This window comes from Mus musculus, chromosome 17, assembly GCF_000001635.26.
Source record: "Mus musculus strain C57BL/6J chromosome 17, GRCm38.p6 C57BL/6J".
Classification (NCBI taxonomy): Eukaryota; Metazoa; Chordata; class Mammalia; order Rodentia; family Muridae; genus Mus; species Mus musculus.
The window spans coordinates 47,156,545-47,179,128 of record NC_000083.6 but is presented as its reverse complement, the minus strand read 5'-3'; the positions used below and the strand labels follow the sequence as shown (position 1 = coordinate 47,179,128).

The window sequence follows — 22,584 nt, the reverse complement described above, 5'->3', positions numbered from 1 at the left end:
CGGTTTCCCCACCCAGCTTAGCCCCCTTCTCTCTTTTACCATGAGATTCATGTGAAAAGAGGAGGGGAGGTTTGCAACAAACCAGAAACACACTCGAGAGAAACATGAGGCCCTGCATTGCTACGCTGAATATGCAGGCTGGCTTTACATCAACTCGACATCGTTTAGGAAAGAGAGCCACCATTGAGAAATGACCCACCAGATGGGCCTGTGGGCAAGCCTGTGGTGCATTTTCTTGATTGATGACTGATGTGGGAGGGACCAGCTCACTGTGGGCAGAGCCACTCTTGGGCTGGAGGTCCTGTGCTATAAAAGGCAGGCTGAGCAAGCCATGGGAGCAAGCCAATAGGGGTCACTCCTCTGTGGTTCTACATCAGTTCCTGACTCCAGATTCCTGGCCTCGACTTCCCTTCAAGACAGACTGCCATCAACAAACAAACAAACCTGCCTCTGGCATCAAGAAAGGACGGCGCATAGCCTTTCAGGTTCTCTCTTGTTCTCAGCAGCCGCACCCCTTCCAGCTCCAGGGAGACCCTTCCAGCTGCTTCTAGGTCCCTTTCATCTCTCCTGAAAAATGTTTAAAATATCAATGTGTGTGTGTGTGTGCGTGTGTGGGAGAGAGGGAAAGAGAGAGACTGTGAGCATACACGTGCTACATACAATGCACACTCGGACGTCAGAGAACAACTTTCAGGAGTCAACTCCCTTCTCCCACTGTAATTTCTGGTGATCAAATTCATGTTATAAGGCTTGTGAGGCAAGAGCTTTTACCCGATAAGCCATCTTGGTTTTCCACGTCTCTGACACCAGCAGCCCCCCACCTCCTCTCCAAATAGATACACATGTCCAAATATACAGGACAGAAGGACGTACACGTGTTCGCTCACCATGCACCTTCCAGAAGTGAGATACTTGGTATGCATGAGGAGGGAGGACCCGCCCACCAGAAAACAAGAATGCCCCAGGCGACAGCACATAGAAGCATTTCAAGCACAATGTGCCCACAGTTAGGGAATGCTGTGCCAAGGACCTTCTAGTCAGGGGAACAGCCAGTACTGAAGGCTGCAACTGCCTGGTTAGAGAAGGCAAGGCTCCATATGAGCCAGTTACACATGCGCTCTGGAGCCAGAGCAAGGGGGACGGAGGCCACACAGAGAGCAGGCAATGGGAACCACTGTGGGCTCCTGAACAGGAAGGAACAGGAAGAAAGTGGTAATTTGGTCACACTCCCTACACCCTACGATGCCAGGCTTGTATTCAAAGAAATGACTAGCTGTGCCAAGAACTTGGGTGAGCTAGGGGTGCGTAAAACCACAGCCCTGGGCTGTTGCCGCAAGTGAACGACAAACTACACACACACACACACACACACCCCTTCTCCAAGCTTTAATGACAGGTTACAGACAGGAATCACACAGTTGTCTTCATGTTACACAACCCAAACCACACATCCTTGAAACCACACACAACTGCAGGGGGCATCTGTGCTTCGTTCGCTATGTTAAAGCGCTCTAGTCGACCCTGTCAGAGGCAGAGTCTGGCTCTGGGAGATGGCTCAATCCAGAAGCGCTTGTGTGAGCCTGAAGACCTGACTTCTCCAAAAGCCCATACAAAGAAGACTGGGGCCACAGCACTCACTGGCAACCTCACTGATGGGAGAAGCACGGACCGGAGGATTCCCGAGGGTAGATCACTTGTGGAGCTCCAGATTCGGTGAGACACCGTGTCTTAAAAACCAAGGCTGAGATGGTTCAGCGGGTAAGAGCACTGACTGCTCTTCCGAAGGTCCTGAGTTCAAATCCCAGCAACCACATGGTGGCTCATAACCACCCATAATGAGATCTGACACCCTCTTCTGGGGCTGTCTGAAGACAGCTATTTATGTATAATGATAAATAAAGTATTTATTGTATTTATGTATAATGATAAATAAATCTTTGGGCTGGAGAGAGCAGGGACTAAGTGAGTGGGGCCAACTGGAGTGAGCAGTGATCCTAAATACAATTCCCAACAACCACATGAAGGCTCACAACCATCTGTACAGCTACAGTGTACTCACATACATAAAAATAAATAAATACATCTTTAAAAAAAAAACAACAAACCTAAAAATGGCTGAAGAGTGGCAGAGAATGGCTGAAGAAGATGCCCAGCATTGGCCTCTGGCTTCTACACATGTGCACACAGGCACACATAGAGAGGAAAACTCCGAGGAGACTATTGTGGGTGAGGACCCAGGCTCTGCATTTCTTTCTAAACGCCTCCTTGTCATACCACTCTGGGGTGGCAAAGGACTATGTGAGTCTGAGTGTGATGGGTCCACAGGGCATGAGCTGAGAGAAGACCAGAGGCTGTCCCGCGTACGATGTTGGGGCAAGCGTATGGGGAGATGCTACAGCAGGAGAGCACAAATGAATCTACATATTCTGTGTTTACAGGGAGGACAGACACTATCAGACAAGACGGCTGGAATCCCCGTAGTGAAGAGGAGCCACCCCCAGGATGTCACAACTGCTTTCTGATCACTTTCACAGAGCCATTCAACCAGCCCTAAGCCAGCTCTTTCGAGAGCTGACACTACTGGATTAAGTCATGAAGCCTTAAGGTGTCACGTCATTAGTCTTGATAAGGAAGACAAACAAACCTTGAACAGCCTTCCTTCCGTCTGCCTCCCCTGCTGCCAGCTAAGGTCATGGAGGCTCACATTTACATTCAGGTTCAAAGGAAAACACACTTAACTCCTGAGACCACTACACTGGAGATGGGCCAGGCAGTCCATAGAAATCTCCAACAGTTCAAGAAGATGCAGAAAACTGATAGGAGCTGCCACAGTCTCCGGTAGCTTTTTTAAATGGGGGAGAAGCAGGTATGTACACAGAGGTGCGTGCCATGTCCATGGAGACCAGAAGAGGGTGTCAGATCCCCTAGAGATGGAGTGGCAGGCAGATGTAAGCAGCCTGGGGGTGATGCTGGGAACTTAGCTTGGGTCATAGGCAAGGGTAGCACGCGCGCTAACCTCCAGCCGTGTCTCCAGCACCACTCTGCCCGCAGCTTCTCTCCTGTCACGTCTCTCCTGTCTCATCTCCACGAGTCTTTGGAAAATAGAAAAGGCTCCTCCTACAGAGGCCCCATCCCTCAAACCACTTGCTTACACACTGTGGCTGAACTCTGAATCAGACGGCCTGTGTTTCGAACCTACGGCCATGGTGATTAATTATGCAAGTGCTAGGTCGGCAGAGATAACCATGTTCCAAGACGGACCAGACTTCACAGTTATATGACCCACAAAATGAAGCCATGCATGCCAGCGAACTGACACACAGTGAGTGGTTAATGAATGTGTGCAGATCCAACAGCCCCCTGAACTGGAGGGTCTGGGAGGAAAAGAGGTGTCTTTCCTGGGCTCATAAAGCAACCAGATATTCACTTCCCTGATGCCTGGCACCCAGCAGGATGGAGGATGTCCACATCTGTGGCCCAAAGATCTACAGAGCATAGAAGTGTTCCTCAATGGACAGCAGGCTATAGGTTCTAAAGGGACAGAAGGTCGAGGGCATGGTCTGCAGGTCACTCTCGCAGTGGGGTTGACTAAACGATACGAAGGGACAATTAATCTATCCTCCACAAGCCAGGCTAGACACTCACTCCAAATCGCCCACTTCACTTTAAAGCAGAGGCCCCTGATCTTTCCAACCAGGGGTAAATTATCTAATTCTCTGTAAAAGCCTTAACTTCACGTTGAAGGGTCTTCTGAAATTAGAATTAAACATAACACTTCAGCACTGGGGATGTGGCTCAGTTGATTGGGAGTTTTCCTGGCATGCATAAAGCCCTAGGTTCAACACCAGCACCTCTTAAAGTTGGGCGTGGTAGCGCCTTCATGTGGCGGTGTAAGGATCCGAATTCAAAGTCATCCTTGACTACATAGAGAGCTTGAGACTGGCCTGGGCTACATGCTGTCTCAACAACAACAAGAAAAAAGGGACACTTCCTTGTTCCCTAACAACTACTTCCCATAGCTCTTGACAAAGAATCAGGTCCCAGGTTTAGGCTGTAGGGGGAAAAAAAAAATGGAGCCAAGTCACGTGACCTCTTCAGGGCTCGGCTTATAGTCAAGCGAATGCGAAGGTCCCTAATATCCTTCCCACCTTGAAATACAATCAGTATGCATTTCCCTCTGCAGTGGAGAGAGAGGCCCCCAGCCACAGCCCCTGTGCGGACAGCGAGGATGGGCCAGGAAGTAGATAAGAAGTTGCAGCCCATCGACGCCCACCAATCGCCTGCGTGGACAGCCCGAGCTTTGCCCGCCCACACAGGAGGAGGAACACCAGCTCCCAGCTGTCCCTAGGATGCCTGCCAGGAAGAAGTCTACATCAAAGTTTGGTCGCTTTGCAGTACTGTTTTCTTTTTAATGACTTTTTAAAAAATGCTATAAATCACAAGATGAATTCATTATAGATAAGCAAAAGAACATTTTATTTTTAATAACTTCTTTAAATCATAGAATAAGTGCATATTTGTTACGGAGAAGTCAAGGACATCTTAAAAGAAAACCTCACTTGTAAACAAATCTAAACCTACTCTATTAACTAAGTCACATCCCAATTGAGAATCCAAGTCACATGAGAGTCAGAAGTTGACCTTCTAGACTGACTGCATTGGTTAAGACCTAGGCTGTGTCATGGGAGGCTCCAGTGACCTGGTCAAGTCTCTCACAGGGATAAGAGAAGGCATATCTCTATGTCCCTAGTAGGTGGCCGCCCACCTCCACCCCAATCCTTCCCCTTTCCAGCTCTTTTCCTAGTGGCCTGGGCCATTGCGCAGTAAATTCCATCAACTGTTTTCCCCGGTAAGTTTTGTATGAAGATGCTTTTAGAGATATTATTACTATTATTATCTTAGGGGAGACTATATATGCCACCGCAGACATGTGGAGGGCAGGGAGCAGCTTTCTGTACACGTTCTCTTTCCACTTTGTTGAGTCAGGATCTCAACTTGTCCCTGCTACTGCGTTTATTACTCTAGGCTAGCTGGCCTTGAGAGCTTTCAGCAATCCGTCTGCCTCTGCCTCCCATCTCTCAGTAGGAACACTGGGACTACACAAGTTGACCACCACATCTAGCCATTTTATGTAGGTGATGGGGACCAAACTCCTGTTGTCAGGCTTATAGGCAAAGCACTTTTTAAAAAAAGATTTATTTATTTATTATATTTATATGAGTACACTGTAGCTGTCTTCAGACACACCAGAAGAGGGCATCAGATTCTGTTACATATGGTTGTGAGCCACCATGTGGTTGCTGGGAATTGAACTCATGACCTCTGGAAGAGCAATCAGTACTCTTCATCACTGAGCCATCTTTCCAGCCCTGGCCAAGCACTTTTACCCCCTGAGCAATTTCTCCAAACTTTTGGTCTCTCACATGCTCTCTGACTCCAGGAAAACTGTTAGACTTTTTTTTTTAACTTAAACCTAAACCAACCTATCTCATCTCCAAGATGAGAACAATATTTGTTCCAAAGAGTTGTATTAAGGCGATAGTCTCTCTGTGTAGCTAGGCTAGCTAGCCTTAATCTGTCCTCCTGACTCAGAGCTACCCAAATTCTGGGATTATATATGTAATACCACTATGCCTGGCTTGTTATAAAATTTAAATGATAAAATGTATAGACAGAGCCCATGCATGTGCTTAATAAAGAGCAAATGTGATCACTAAGTGGTAGCAAGTAGTAATAGCTCTCAAATGTTCTCCGTCCTTGCTCCCACTCAGACTCGATCCTTGGGCGAGATGGCTCAGCGGTTAAGAACACTGACTCAACGGGCAGTGGTGGCATACGCCTTTAATCCCAGCATTAGGGAGGTAGAGGCAGTCAGATCTCTAGCTCGAGGGCAGCCTGGTCTAGCGTGAGTTCCAGGACAGCCAGGGCTACACAGAGAAACCCTGTCTCGAAAACAAACAAACAAACAAACAAACAAACAAAACCACTGGCTCTTCTTGCACAGGCCCAGGTTCAGTTCCCAGCAGCCTCGTGGTGGCTCACAACTTCAGTTCCAAGAGATGGGACACCTTCTTCTGGCCTCTGCGAGCACTGCATGCATGTTGTGCACGCACACACATGTAAACAAACACTCATATACATAAGTAGTAAAAATGTGGAAAGATGTTCCTTTATGTCATACAGCTACCTAAACACACACATATAAAAGGAAAGAAATAGAGTCTAGGGCCAATGCTGAGCCATTTAATCTGGTCTACTCAATGGTTTTCCTCTTCTATTTTTTTCTGTTCCAGTTCATTTCTTTTAATTACTGATTTTGATCACTAGCCTGATTATACCACCTACTGGGTGATTACAAACCGTGGTTTGAGAAGCCCTGATTTAGAGTAAATCAACTGTCTTCTACAGCTTCCTACTTTCAAACTTAGCTTTACCTTCTAGACCAGAAAGAAGAGCTGCAGGGCGAGACTCCTCGGTGAGGAAAGGCGCTTGTGGCGGAGCCTGAGGCCCGGAGTTCAGTCCCCGGGATACAGAACATGGAAGGAGAGAACTGACTCCTGGGAGATTTCTTCTGGTCGCCACACACTTACATCGCGGTATATATTTGCATGCACATTCACACATACAAAACAAACACACATGATAACATTAACAACAATAAGAACAGCAACACTGCTCCTTCAGGCACCGGCACCGATGTGACCCGGCTTGCCACACACACACACACACACACACACACACACACACACACACACACACTGTTCATAGTCTTTGCGTGTAGATGGATAGGTGTGACTTGTAAGTTCAGCACAAACATGCACCCGTGCACACGTGAAGTTCCGATAACAACTTTCTCGCCGACACCATCCACTCTGTCTTGAGTCAGGATCTCGTGTTTTTCTGACCTTGCCACTTAGTCCAGGCTAGCTGCTTAGAAACAATGCCCCTGGCCCTGCCCCTGCCCCTGCCCCTGCTTCCCATCTCACAGCAGGAGTACTGGGATCGCAGATGCACAATATGGCAACCACCTTTGGTTTGGGATTCAAACCCAGGCCACCAGGCTTGTGCTGCAAGCAGGTTTACTCAGTGAGCCATCTCCTGCAGCTCCGCCCCCTTCTCTTCTGAACTCCTTGCTTCCCCCAAATGCCTTCCCTTTCAACACTGAAACCAGTAGGACCCTGCTCATTGGTTGTCATGCCCTCTGGCGGGGTCCTATGCCAGCAGCCTAACCATGAGCTCCACTTTGGATGCTCAGACTGGAAAAGCTCTTCGGGATTCTTCCCGTTCATCCCAGACTCCTCTCTCAAAGTTAAATATGTCCAAAAAACAAACAAACAAACAAAAAAACCAAAAATCTCTACATCAGGCTGGAGAGACAGCTCAGCAATTAAGATGCTCTTCCAAAGGTCCTAAGTTCAAATCCCAGCAACCACATGGTGGCTCACAACCATCAGTACAGTTACAATGTACTCATATACATTAAATAAATAAATAAATCTAAAAACAACAACAACAAACAACGACCTAAAACAACCTACATCGTCTGTCCTTGTACAATTAAGCTAGAATTAATCAGGCTCATCAAACGAGAAAAGTAAAAGTGGAGGCCGGTTTCGCTATGCAAATATGAGCCCGAATCTACAAGCAGCAAGCGCCCCTTCTTACTCATTCCCCAACCAGCTCTGCCTGCTGACTCTCAGTCCACATCAAGAGGGCCTCCTGGCTCAGCCACATCTGCCTCCCTTCAGAGGAAGAGCCACCAGCCCAGCAACAGGGAATCTCACACCTGGCTGCAAGCACAGCCCTTCTGAGCTGAGATGCCCCAGCACCACCTTGCACGGGCAGGAAGAGATAGACATCAAACACAGCCACAGTTTCCCATATCCTATCTGCGTTTGTGGTTATCAAGAATGCACTCATGGTAATACAAAAAAAAAAAAATTAAATGCGCACACACACACACACACACACACACACACCTATCATTACTCGGATGGGTAACGTTTTGTAATTTGGGTTTAAAAAAAAAATTTCCAAAGCAATGAAAAAAAAAATTCTACTCTGCCATCAAACCCTGAGTAGGCCTGTCAGGGCTCGCTTCGTACTGCAGAACTCACAGAACTCATTCAGAAGGGGACAAACCCAGGGGTGCAACCTTGCCTGCCATCCCTCAATCTGTGTCCCTCAGCTAGGTATGTGAGGTGGGTTTTACACTGTAATAAAAAAAGTCCCAGCCGGTCGTGGTGGCGCACACCTTTAATCCCAGCACTTGGGAAGCAGAGGCAGGTGGATTTCTGAGTTCGAGGCCAGCCTGGTCTACAGAGTGAGTTCCAGGACAGCCAGGGCTATACAAAGAAACCCTGTCTCAAAACAACAACAAGAACAACAACAACAAAAAGTCCCATGCAGTAGCGACTAGCCATAGCCCTGGCTTTCTTAGAGTCAACAAAATGACTGAGATCCTACGAGCCCTTCGTGTGCCTGCTGCTTTCGCATCCTGCGTCCATTAATTAGCCACGTGCATGACGGGACCACCGGCTGCCTGAGAGTCTCTGCTCACAGACAGTTTCGTTCCCAGTGCTCTGCTCTATGGACAACACTTTCCCTGAATCATTCTCGGTCTACAACTTCTCCCATGCACGTGGACAAGTTTCTCCAGGCCGTTACAAATCCAGAAGTTTAAAACAAACAAAACAAAAACAAAAAAAGCCAAGACACACAATATGTGAACATACCACTTCATAAAGTAACAACATCTTCCTTCCCCAGCAGCCCAGACGCCACAGCTATCCTCCAGTGTCTGCCGTAACACCACTTCTCAGAGTACGCCCATCAAATGGGCGCACACAGAATCTTTGTGAATTGTACCCCTCATGAACAGTCTGGCCTCCCTGATGAAAGTGATGGCATCTCCATACCTGAGTTGAAGAGAAGGCATGAGCACCTAAATCCCTGTCTTGGACAGGGCAGGTGATGAAGCACTGTAACACCAATGATAGGAAGGAGGCAGCTTTTGTGAATCACACTCCATCTGCGAACCTTCCCCATCACTAACCAGCAGCCAGGGCCGCTTACAAAAGTCTCTCATTTGCTGCTTGTTCGTCGGATCCTTGCCCACGCCCTCATTTTGTGGCAAGGAAAACAAGAGGTTCAGTCCAGGGAGATGGCTCAGTTGGCAAAGGACTCCACACACAAGCATGAGCCCCTGAGTTCAATGCCCAGAACCCACGTGAAATGGCAGGGTGTGCAGGCACAAGTTTGTAATCACAGCACTGCGAAAGTGGAGGTTGGTAGAGCCTGCAGCCCTCTGGCCGGCCAGCCACACAAGAGGCTCAAACAACAGAGTGGGTACTCCAAGGCTGATCTCCGGCCTACACTCACTCACACGTAAAACAGATGCTCAGATCTAATCCACAGTAAGAGTCAGGTCCAGGTCTAGACCCAGATCCTTTCCACTCTCTCTCCTGCAACATGGCCCCCGCCTGGAGCCTCTCCCCTTTCCTGCTTTTGCTCCCAGCCTGTCCACATTGCTCCTCAGGCTCCACACTTTGCTCCAGAAATTCTCCCCTTCGACTTGGGGAGCAGAACTTCAGAGTACAAAGTCACCCCACTGTCTATCCCCTACTTGCAGTGACAACAGACTCACCTCGGAGTGGCTGGCTGGTGACACCCGATAGGTTGACAGGGGGCACCACCATGTTCTGCCTGCCTAGATTCACCCAGCCAGTGTGCGCACACATCAGCATACATGTGTGACACGTGTGTGACACAGACCACACAGCCTCCTGACATCCTTCTGGACCTGCTCCCACGGTGTGGATAGCTCGTACCCGGTCGCACAGACTCTAGAACAGCGCAGCATCCTGCACGCACTGGCTTGCAGTGGGAGACAGCTGGTAAGGGCTTGCTGTGTCACTTGGGACCAGAAACACAAATGGAAGCCAGGGTAGCTTGTGAAGATGCTGTTATGATAACAAACTGCTGGGCCTCAAAGCAGGACTTGGGGCTTCTATTCTGATCAACTAAGAAAGCTACACGCCCCAAACTACAGGTCATGTCAATCTGCTTCCAATGCCAACCACTCCTGATATCAGTAAGCAACCCGGGAATGCGTCACTCACCCCTGTGTTTATCAATAAGACAGCCTCATCCCACAACTGTGTTTTTCCTTCTGCACACTGGACTACTACGCTCATTCAGTTGGTCTTTTTCTGAAACCGTTATGGTCCCAGGAGAGAAGGGATAAGAAGGATGGCGCTGCTACTCCACCTGCAGATGGGATGCTGAGCCTAGGTGGGGCCTTCCAGTGGACGCTCTCCTCGAGCATCCACTAGCTATCGGAGTCCCGCATCTCATAGTGCATATATTAAGGGTGCAGCAGTTATTGCGTTCCACAGCCTCTCCCTGCAAATGATCTGAGAATATCACTCGACTCCCTTCCACAATTCAGAGGGAAGCAAGAGCTGCGGTCCTAAAGCGTAAAATCAAACAAACAAACTAACCCGGACCTGCTGAAGTCAAGCACTCATCTGCCTCAACACATGAAAACCGAAGGCGCCGGGTGTCCCAGAGGATCCGTAGTCCAAAGTCATCCAATGCGACGTGGTGAGTTGGAGGCTAGCCTGAGCTACATCAGATCATGTCGTCTCAAAAAATAACACAAGGATGAATTCACTTAGGGAATGTTTAGAAAAGAAATCCAGGAGGCCCCTCCACTTCCTCCTCAGCCTACCTCCCCTCTACACATTAATTATTCCCAGCCTGCTGACTACTTCCCAGGAACCCACGGGCTGAGATAAGTCCAACACACTGGCTCGGAGCCAAAGGGTCACACCCAGTTCCTCTGAAAGAGTCCCTTCTGCTGCCAGCCATACAGTGGTTGGAGGGAGACCTAACTCCATCCCGGCCCAGGCCCAATAGGCTCTACAAACTCATCTGTACACAGCAGGCGCAGGATAAATGCTGTTGAACCAACGGATGAAAACACTCGTTATTCCGAGGTAAAGCCATGTCATTCCTGAGAAAGACGACTTGCCACCTTTCTCCGGTGACTTAAAGGACGGTGCTTATCAGCATCCCCCCCTCAGCTCCTCCCCCCCCCCACTTCTCTCTCCACCAGCTTTCTTCCTTTATGCTCCCACCCTGAACACTGTGACGGAGAAACCCTCCATGGTTGTTCCTCCCTCTCTCACACTGATGGGTCCCATGAAGTCTGAGAGTCCCTGCTCACCTCAACAGTGAGGGCTGTAGGCCATCCTAAATGAACCAAAGCACTGGGCAAAAACAAGACAGGGGCGATGGTGGAAGCTCCCGAAGCCGCCTCCACCTCCTCTCTCCCTCCCCGGGGCCTCAGCTCTGTCAGATTCTGAAACATAATGAGTTTTGTTTCATAACAGTCTTAAATGAACTGGAAGGGGGAAGGGAGTGGCAACGATAAAAATCTTAATTAAAAAAAAAAATTCCTACAGGCAGATATTTTTTTCCAAATCCTAAGATGTAATGAAAATGCTAGGAGCCGGGGGCCCCAGCAAAACCCCAAGGACAGAGCATCCAGCATGCACGTATGGAGTGCCTATGACATACTTGCCAGGCGCAGGAAGCTGCCCTGGACACCCTCTTGTTCTGAGAGAAAGCAGATAGGCTATAAAAGATCATGACCATGGAAAGAAGGCAGCCGAGGCTGAGGGATAGCTCTTAGTAACAAACGTGCTTAAAGGTCTTAGTTTGTTCCGCAAAAAAATGCGCGGAGAGGTAAAAGAGAATAGCTGGCTTGTAGTCCCAGGGTCGGGAAGCTGGAGATGGGCAAATAGAAGCCTGCGCCTCACTGGTCTACAGCCTGCTAGTGGGGGTTCCAGGTCAGTGCTCGACCCTCTACCAAAAAATAAAATCAGGTGGACGGTGTCCACGTAACAAGGGCTGATCTGCGCACATCTTCGCACACAGGGGCTGTGGGTAGATGGGGAAACCAGGCAGAGGGCGAATGCAGGAAGAAGCCCCTTCAGAAAGAGACGCACCTAAACAAAGGCCTGTGAGAGAGCCAGGCAGATCAGAACGTGCAGGCGCAGAGGCTGCAACTAAGGCGGAGAAGGATTCGGGGATCAGACAGCCCTCGGGACCGCAGCAGGTCCCAACTCAGACTGTGCAAAGGCCCTGAGGAGAACACGCAGGAACAGCCAGGAGACCAGAGTTGGGGTTGGGGGGTTGTGGGGACAGCAGAAGATAGTGACACAAAAGCAAAGGGGGAGAGGGAGGTGCGGGGAGGGAGCAAAGGGGGGAGGGGTAGACTCAAGCCACTGTGGAGGCTTGGATTTCCTCTGCCTCAGGTGAGAGAGAGAGGGCAGGCTCCCTTCAATTTCCTGCCACCTCGCCCTCACTCCTCCCAGCTATCTCCCTTGCTACCATTTAATAAACACAGCTTAAAGCTATCTCGTCATCTGTAAAGCCCTCTGTCACAACCCCGGGGATCAGACAGCCACCAAGGACAGCGGCAGGTCCCACTCAGATTGCATTCCCAGATCCACAGGAACCACCTTCGCTCACCCACCCCAAGCTCACAACAAGCAGCAAGGGACAGAGGTTGGTGCTGCCGACCCAAAGAGAACATTACCAACTAACAGCCATTTTTCTAAGACATAAGAACTTTTAAATAGCATTTTTAGACTAAAAGCAAAAGACAATCTTTTATTTAATCAATAGAATATTTTGGTTTTTGGTTTTTGTTTGTTTGTTTGTTTGTTTTGGTTTTTCGAGACAGGGTTTCTCTGTGTAGTCTTGGCTGTCCTGGAACTCACTCTGTAGACCAGGCTGTCCTCAAACTCAGAAAACCGCCTGCCTCTGCCTCCCAAGTGCTGGGATTAAAGGCGTGCGCCACCACGCCCGGCTATTTTGTTTTTTGACTTTGTCTTTGAGACCAAGTCTCACAATGTAGCCAGTTTAGTCCTGAACTCGTCATCCTCCTGCGTCCAACCTCCCAAGTGATTTCAGGCATGTGCCACCCTGTCTATCAGAGCACGTATCTTCAAGTAAGCTGGACATGGTCGTGTAGGTCTGGAATCCCAGCACTTGGAAAGTAGAAGCAGGAAGATCATCCTCAGATACATAGTGAGTTCCAGGATAGCCTGGGATATGACCCTACCTCACAGCAAGCTAACACACACACAACCAAAAACAAACAAACAAAACGAGATAATTAAGATCTGTAAAATTCACAGTCAATACAAAGGAAGAGAGGGAGGAAGGAAAGGGAAGCCGAATTAATAGTAAGAACATGAGGATGTGGTACCCAGGAACTAGAGTAAGCAGACGAGAAACAGGGAGACAGCCAGTTCACAGAATCAAAGCTTAACGGCTTCAACCTGCTGTTCGAGGGCTGCCAGGTAATCAATCCAACTGGGGTGAGCCCTATATGTCAACCTCGTTATCCTGACCTGAGGCAGACAGGAGGAAAGAACGCTGGAATTCTCCTTTCTCACTAAACTGCAACGGCAAGGGCCCAGCCAGCACGTGCCAGTCAGACCCAGGGAAGGGAGCTGAAATTCCCCCGTCACTTAATCATGCCAGAACCCCCAAAACAGACACGCGACAAGCTACCAGGCAGCCAAATGTGGTCAGGGTTAATGCCAACAACAACTCCTGTGCTGGAACCTTCTAGAAACTCCTTTCCCAAATTGTCTCCACTTTCGTCTCCATCTACCATCTACTCTGTGTGTGTGTGTGGGGGGGGGGGGGGTGCCCAAATAAGGGAATTAGTAGAGAGCAAACGGGATGGGATGTAGCTTAGTTGGTGGTGCTTGTCTGGCATCACCAGTGAAATCCTGGGTTTTGCCCCAGAACCACATAACCAGATGTGGCTGCACACACCTGTGGAGGCAGGGAAAGAGATCAGAGCAAGGCCAGCTTGGAATGCGTGGGATCCTGTTTGCAGAGAGACAGCAAGAACGATCAGGAGCCCAAGAAATAATGGGGAAGCCCTCCAATAAGCTAGAAGCGGCAGCAAGGAAGCAATGTCAAATGAGAACATGGAGTTTCAAATGACAGAGAATGAGAGTTCGCAGTAAGACTCCAGACCCAGCTCAGCTCAGCTCAGCTCAGCTCAGCTCAGCTCACACTCATCTGTGTGACTTAAGACAGCAAGGGTTAAGCAGGTAACTTAACCCCTCCTGCTTCCAGTCGCCCCTCTTCAAAACAACCCTAGAACTCTTAGGAGAATGTAAAGCCTAGAGCATTCACCGTGGAAAGGATGTCTGGCAAGCAGGAAATATTATGACCATTTTCAAATATATTAAGGCGGAGAGGATGTACGTGTGAGCTGCATCAGTATGGGTGTGCCTGTCTGTGTGCTGGCAAGCGCAGTATGCAGAAGCCAGAGAAAGACTTCAGGCTCCCACCAAGGTCAATCTCCACCTTACTCCTTTAGGACAGGGTCTATCACAGAACCCTAGGCTTGTGTTTTGTTAGCTGACTGGCTGGCCAGGAAACTCCCAGGACCCACCTGTCTCCCTTCCCAACACTGGGATTACAGTCATGACCACTCATGCCTAGCTTTGCTCCTGGATGTTGGGGATTTGAACTTTGAGATCCACAGGCTTGTGTAGTGAGTGCTCCTACCCACTGAGCCAGCTCTCCAACCCGTAATGAAGGACTAATTTTAACATTTTTTTTAGTTTGTATGTGAGAGCATAATTATGCAGATGCTAAAATGCATGTTTGGGAATCAGTCCCCCCCCCCTCCCCGCCCCCACTTCCACTGTGTGGGTCCCAGGGATCAAACTCCAGTTGTCAGGCTTGGTGACAAGGGACAGGCACTTTTCACCTGCTGAGCCATCTTGCTGGTCCCCTAATGAAGAACTTCTGGAAACCTGGCAAATGCCCCTAAATATCAAAGTTAAAGGGCATAAAAGCACTTCCGGCTCTTACGATGCAGCTTGTATTACACTAACCATCCTATAAGAGGGATGAAATGTGCATTGCTGGTAGCTTTGTGAGGTATACAAGGACTCAGGTGTCTGGAGGAGACAGCGCAGCATGCGAGGCACATCTCAGTACTACTGTTTCCTCCCTCGGGATTGCAGGATGTGGTGTGTGCGGGGGGGGGGGGGGGGGGGGTGGGGGGGGGGGACACAACGACAGGAAGCACACAGGTAACGGGAAACCAGCAAAGTAAGCCTTGAGAAGCACAGACGTAGACACCTGACTAGAGCTCAGGGCTGGAGTGGTGGCTTAGTGGTCAAGAGCACTGGCTGCTCCTGTAGAGCTCCAGATTCCATTCCCAGTAGTCACAGGGCAGCTCACGACCATCCATAACTCCAGTTCTGAAGGATACTGCACCCTCTTCTGACCTGTGTACATGCACATGATGCACATATATACATGCAGGCCAAACACACACATATATTAAAAAGAAATAAATCTAAAAAAAAAATTTCATTTAGTTTAGTGCTATGGGGGTCTCCGAGACATGAAAAAGAAAGAAAGCAGGCGCAGAGACTGCTCTTTTCTTTCCCTGGCACTCGGTGTGCAGAGTTGGCACGGAGGGGGTCTAAGCAGAAAGAAGCTATCAAAACACTAGAGAGACTAGATAAGGTGACCCAGGGCTGTAATCCCAGCATGAGGGAAGCTAAATCAGGGAGTTAAAGGGGTTCCGGGGTGCTCTTACCTACACAGAAAATTTGAGGGCAGCCTTGGCTACATAAGATCCTATTTCAAACAAAAAACTAAAACTAAAGTGTTGGGCTGGAGAGATGGCTCAGCAGGTTAAGAGCACTGATTGCTCTTTCAAAGGTTCGGAGTTCAATTCCTAGCAACCACATGGTGGCTCACAACCATCTGTAAAGAGCTCTGATGCCCTCTTCTTGGTGTGTCTGAAGACAGGGACAGTGTACTCACTCACATACATAAAATAAATGAATCATTAAAAAAAAAAGATACTAAATCTAAAGTGTTAAGCCAAGATTTTGGTATCTCCACGAGACAGGAATGAACCTATCAAGGAAGGACCCTAAGAAGTATTCCCGAAACGAAAGCAAATCAGAAATAGATCAAGCTTTCCTGAACCTAACAGAGCCAACAGCCAGGGCCTCTAAATTGTCTATGTGAAATGTCCAGCATTCAAACAATTACCAGGCAATGCCATGGAAAAGGATCAGATTGTTGGAGAAATCAATCCAAAATCAATCCATAAAGATAAATGTGAGAGAGAGAGGGTCCAAATCCTGGACTTGCCAAACAGAACTCTAAGAAAGAAAATGGGTAAAGTCCAGAAAAACGAAGGCTTACATTTCAACCAAAAAACAAAACAAAACACACAAAAAAAAGCATAATGTTTTTAAAAATGTAAACAGCATCCCCATTACTGAAGTAACTAAAATTAAGAACTGAATAGAAGGGCTTGGGAGTAAAGAGGAGAAAGAGAAGAAATGACTACCAGCCAGGAAGACAGGCCAGTCAAGAACCAGTCATACTGAAACACAGAACACTCGGAGAGAGTCAGAGGCTCAGCAGGTGCCATCAAGGCAGCTCCCATACACACCGGCATCTGAGAAGGGAAGGAGAAAATTAACAGGGCAAAGGCAAGATCTGAAGAGAACAACCCAAGAATTTTCTAAAGCTGACCCCAAACCTTATGCCATGATTCTTAGAAGGGTCTCCAAACTCCACAGAACACACAGAAGAAAATCGGTGCCGTGCATCACAGCAGAGCTAGCCTGAGCAACACGGGCAGAGCTTTTCTTAAAACAGAAACGAGAAAGCCAGAAGAAATGGAATCTCATCCGTGAAGGGCTGAAAGTAAATTCGGCTAGAATTTTATGGCCAGTAAAAATAGCCTCCCAATGTTAAAAGTAAGTGAGTGACATTTTCCAGGAAAATATTGAAAGAACTGTGACACCAACAGACGCTAACACAGACACACAAACACAGACTCACAGACACACACACTCTCACAAATAGATATACAGAGACACACACACAGAGACTCACAAATACACACACACAGACACCACACACACAGACTCACAAATATACACACACAAATTCATAAATACACACACAGACACACAGACTCACAGATAGACACACTCACAGAGACACACACAGAGACACACATAAACACCACACACACAGACTCACAAATACACACACATACAAATTCATAAATACAGACACACATAGACTCACAGATAGACACACACTCACAGAGACACACACAGTGACACACACAAACACTACACACACAGACTCACAAATACACACACACAAATTCATAAATACACACACAGAGACACACACAGACTCACAGATAGACACATACACTCACAGAGACACACACAGAGACACACACAAACACACAAATACACACTCACAAATACACACACACAGACACACACAAAGATCAGACACACACACACACAGACTCACAAATACACAACAGACACACAGACTCACAGAACACACATGCAGACACACAACAGGCACACACAAACACCACACACACACACCAGACACACATACTCACAGACACACACACATACTGCACTCCAGAGAGAAAAAAAGTGAATCTGAGAAAGAAAAGAAGAACATCAAAACCTTAATATACAGGGGCTAGAGAGACGGCTAAGCAGTTAAAAGAACCAGAGGACCCAAGTTTCACTTCCAGGACCCACATCAGGCAGCTCACAACTGCCTGTAACTCTGGTTCCAAGGATTCTGCCGCTCTCTGGCCTCTGGCAGCACCAGGCATGCACACAGCAGACACATAAACTCACATAGGCGCACACACACATGAATAAATTACAACAAATAACTTTAACCTTAAATCTGGAGATCTGTCTACATTATTATCTATGTAAAGCCGTGTCTTTTTAAAAATAATTTATTTTTATTTCATGTGTATTGGTGTTTTGCCTGCACAAGTGTCTGTGTGAGGCCGTCAGATCACGGAGGTGGAGACAGTTGTGAGCGGCCATGTGAGTGCTGGGAACTGAACTCTGGTCCTCTGGAAGGATAATCAGTGCTCTTAACCGATGCGCCATCTCTCCGGTCCCCATAAAGCAATGTCTTAACATCCAGGGAGACACTCAAAGGTTAAGATATCACACAGTTCACAAAATACTTAAAACATTTATTGTTTTGCATGTCTGTATGGTTTGGGGAGGAGGCGTGCTAAAGGGTGGCGTTTGGAGGATGACTTCCTGGGGTCACTTCTTTCTCTTTGCAGCTTTACCTGGGTCCTGGGGGAATCGAACTCAGGTCACTGAGCTCCTGCAGCAAGACCCTGCCTACTGCAACATCTCCCAGAGTATTTACGACACGAACACAAGGTGAAGTCTAAGGCAAAAGATGCAAAACCAAATACACACCAAGCCTCCACTGTGCCAAGCCAGGGCAACCAAGAAGTTCTTACTAAAAATACACTAAGAGGAGCCACCTCATGTCATAGAGTTCCAACACAGTCGTGGCCAGTTTTCATTATCTCTGTTGGTAGAAATATTTTCTTTTTCTTTCCTTTTTTTTTTGTTTTTTGTTTTTCAAGACAGGGTTTCTCTGTGTAGCCCTGGCTGTCCTGGAACTCACTTTGTAGATCAGGCTGGCCTCGAACTCAGAAATCTGCCTGTCTCTGCCTCCTAAGTGCTGGGATTAAAGGCGTGCACCACCACTGCCTGGCGAAATATTTTTCAATATTTTATTTCATATAAAACAAATCTAGTATTTCTTACACTGTAAGGAATGACTGTATTTTTTGCCTTCTTACAGAAGGAAGGAAGGAAGGAAGGAAGGAAGGAAGGAAGGAAGGAAGGAAGGAAGGAGGAAGAGGAGGAGGAGGAGAAGGAGAAGACGACGACAACAATGACGACGACGACATTTTTAAAAAATTGAGCCCTGGCTCTATAATCCCTCTATTAGGTATTAATAACACTAACTCTTAAGAGTCAAAAATGATGTGACAGGGACATGGTTGAGAGATGGCTCAATGGTTAACAGCACTCCTTGCAGTTGCTGGACCCAAGTTTGATTCCCAGCACCCGTAAGACAGCTCACCTGCAACATCAGCTCCAGGAGGGCTGGAGAACCAGTGCCCTCCTCTGCCCTCCAAGAGCACTACATACATGTGGTGCTCATACATGCAGGCAAAATATTCATACACATTAAATAAAAATAAAATAAACCAGTGTCCACCCATATGTACATTTACACACATACGCACCTTGTCTCAAAAACAAAAAACAAAAAAAAAAAACCAAAGAGTAAATCTTGGAAATGTTTACTCTCTTTAGTTCTAGCAATTTATCAAGAATAATAGTAATAATAATAATAATAATAATAATAATAATCTGAGATGTGTTCAAAGATTTGTGTGTTTTACATTCATTAAAGTATTTGCAATAGTTAGAAATAAGTAAGCAATATTTTAATAACCAGAGATAAACTAATAATGCTAACTGATTAAATTGTACCCAGTACATAATAAGTATATCTGAAAAGATATTAAGTATTTAAGAGAAAAAGTTTCAAAGAAGACTTTCTGAGAAAGATGGTAAATCACCTGCACAGTAGCCCAGTTCTAGTGCTGACCTCAGGGTCAGGCAGTCATGCGCACGGCAGGTGTTGAACAAGCATTTTCTCTGTTCGTCTCACAAGCCTAAAGGTCAGCGTTATTTCCAGCGGCTAAAGGAGTTTGGGTTCAAGTGGTAGTGTTGCTCTCCATGCCTGAGGATAGGCATTGCCAAAACATACGTATTATACAAAACAACTATAGGGTTGGTCTCCAGATGTGTGTGTGTGTGTGTGTACATATACATGTTTATGTTCGTATTTATATATGTGTATATGTACAACATGTTAATACATGTTACTATATATGTGTATATACATGTATATATGTGTATGTTTACATATATGTATTATGTGTATATATACACCATATTACATATACATATATGTGTATATATTTATGCGTGTGTATACACATATATGTATATATACCTTATATACATGTGTGTGTATATGTGCATATATAAATACACACACACACAGAGTTTTGTGTGTACAGAGTTTTTTATATTCCAGCCTGGCCCGAAGCTGAATGTGTAGCTCAGGATGACCTTGACCTTCCAAGGGCTGGGAATATGGGCCTCATGACCGTGTGCTGCTGGGCTGGAACTCAGGCTGTCCTGCTTGCTGTAAGCCCTCTACTCCCTGAGCTGCAGCCCCAGCCCCAGATTTAAAATCTCAGTCATCAGCCGGTCAGACTGCATGATCTGTCAGGAAATGCTGAAAGACGTGAGCCCACAAAAATGAGTCGCTGCTCCATCAGACTCTTGAAAATCGCCATATGCGGTTTACAGACTCCTACTACCAAAAAACGGTCTATGAAGTACTTTTACTTATCATTACATAAATTCAGCCACAAAAACAACTTTACTGAAGCTTTAAATTGTCTCCTCTGGCCTTTAAAAACAACAGGCAAAAAATAAAAAACGAGGAAAATGGGAAGATGGGGAGGAGACTTGCTGGGAAGAAGAGGAGGATGCGAAGGAGAAAGAATTTAGGAGAGAAGGGAATGGGGTAAAATGGTAGAAATATAGTATACACGTGTGTGAAATGGTCAAAGGTAGCCTTTACTTTTTTAAGAGAGCTAGCTGAGCAGGTAAACACACGGCCCAGACAGAACACAATCGCCGTTTGATCCCCAGGACCCGCGTGGTGGAAAAAGAGAATGAAGTGGGCTGTCCTCTGCCCTCCATACATTCATGGCAGCACCCCCACACACACACACACACGTACACACAAATAAAATAAATATTAAAAAAAATTAGTTACTAGCTCACACCAGAAACAAGGTCACCTTGAGTTAAGAGCTCCTGGGAGGTTTAGGCAGGTGGACCTCAGAGAACTCAAGGCAGCCTGGACTCCACTCCAAGGCAAGGTCCCCACTCACAATACCGAAAGAAGAGCGATGGAGAGACTGCAGGCCCATTAGATCAGAGCACTGGACACTCCTACAGAGGACAGGGTTTCCAGTACCCATGTCAGAGGGCTCAAGACTATTTGTAACTCTAGTTCCAGGGGATCCAGACACACCTTTTTGGCCTCTGTGGACACGTGAGAAACATATGCATGCAGGCAAAGGCATTCATAGCCACAAAACAAAAAAAAAAAAAAAAGAAACAAATCTCTTTTTTTAAAAAATGAAAAGCAGTAAGAAGTCATTATATAATAAATCTTAATTACAACATTCTGGGCAAAAGAGCAAGACGGGCCTACAGCTTAATCTAGAATTACCCAAGACTTTCAGTGTTTGGGTCCATTTCCACAGATTGGCTCATACAGTCCCAATTTCATCTTGAGCCATCAGCTAATCTTCAAGCCCCACCAGAGAGAACGTGATCATTTCAGGGAAACCAGAAGTTTACAAAGTCAAAGTGAATTCCCCAAGTCCTTTATTTCCTGGGAATGTCTTTCTACCTCCAACCTAGACATCCAATATCGTCGCCCCCCCCCCCCCAATCCTACAACTAATCAGGACAGACCCACGAGCATGCTCAGATCCAAACAGTTTTTGGAAGTTAGCAGATTTTTAACATCCCCACGCCATGCCCACAGCCTAGGCCCAGCCCTGAGCGTCAACACAGAGCCTTGTGAAAGCAGAGAATGTTTATGCAAAGGGAAAAGTTCTTTAGAATTCTTGGAGCATTTTTGCATCTTTTCTCTCATCTTATTCTCAAAAAGAGACTGGGGATGTAGCTCAGTTGGTCCGCTTGCCTGACATGCACAAGACCCTGGGTTTGATCCCCCAGCTCCACATAACCAGGGTGTGGTGGTGCACCTCTATTATCCTAGCCTGGGGGAGGATGAGGACAGCGACCAGAAGCTCAAGGTCACCTTTGTCCACATAGCATCAAGGCTAGCCTGGGCTTCAAGGCTAGCCTGGAGACCCTGTCTCCAAACAAAGAAATAACAAATTCATTCAGGAAATCTGAGGCTGAGGAAAAGAAGGTTCAGAGGTGTCAAACTGCCCAAGAACAGTATTGAGGGCCAGTATGGTACCCTATCCATCCGTGTCCGTCACATGCCAGGATTTATATTAACAAACCTGAGGCCTCGCTGACTTACAGGCTAGTCAGAGGCAACATGAAAAAGTGGGGAAAGCACCTGTTTGTACAGTCAAGTCTGGGTTTCTGGATTTGAATCTCTGCCCTACTATTCACCAGCCAGGAGGCCTAAAGCAATCTCCTAAACCCCTTTGTGTCCCCATTTCCCCATCTGTGTAATGGGTAGAGGAACACCGCCATACTTGTGGTCAAATGAGGATGATGAGCTTGTGAGTGGTCCTTGCATTTTCAAGTGACTCCTGTCTCCAAACGCTCACAAGTGAGGCTGATGTGGCCTAGTGAGCTGCCTTGTCTTCTAAAGAAGGAAAGGACCCTCTTGTGCCAACTCAGCCTCTACATCTGGCACCCTGGGTCCTCTTAATAGCTCCCGAGAGCCGCCTGCATGGGATCTCTTTCTTCTCAGGCTCTCTTTTAACACTGTGCACAGGCTTTTAAATTCAAGTCCCCTAAAGTGTCCTCTGGAAGGACGCCGAGA

The 22,584-nt window shown here is 47.1% G+C and overlaps 1 protein-coding gene across 1 annotated transcript in view; it reads right to left on the bottom strand.

Moving 5' to 3' along the window:
* The window catches only part of Trerf1 (transcriptional regulating factor 1), a 221,384-nt gene that overhangs the window by 183,197 nt on the left and 15,603 nt on the right, over positions 1-22,584 (bottom strand).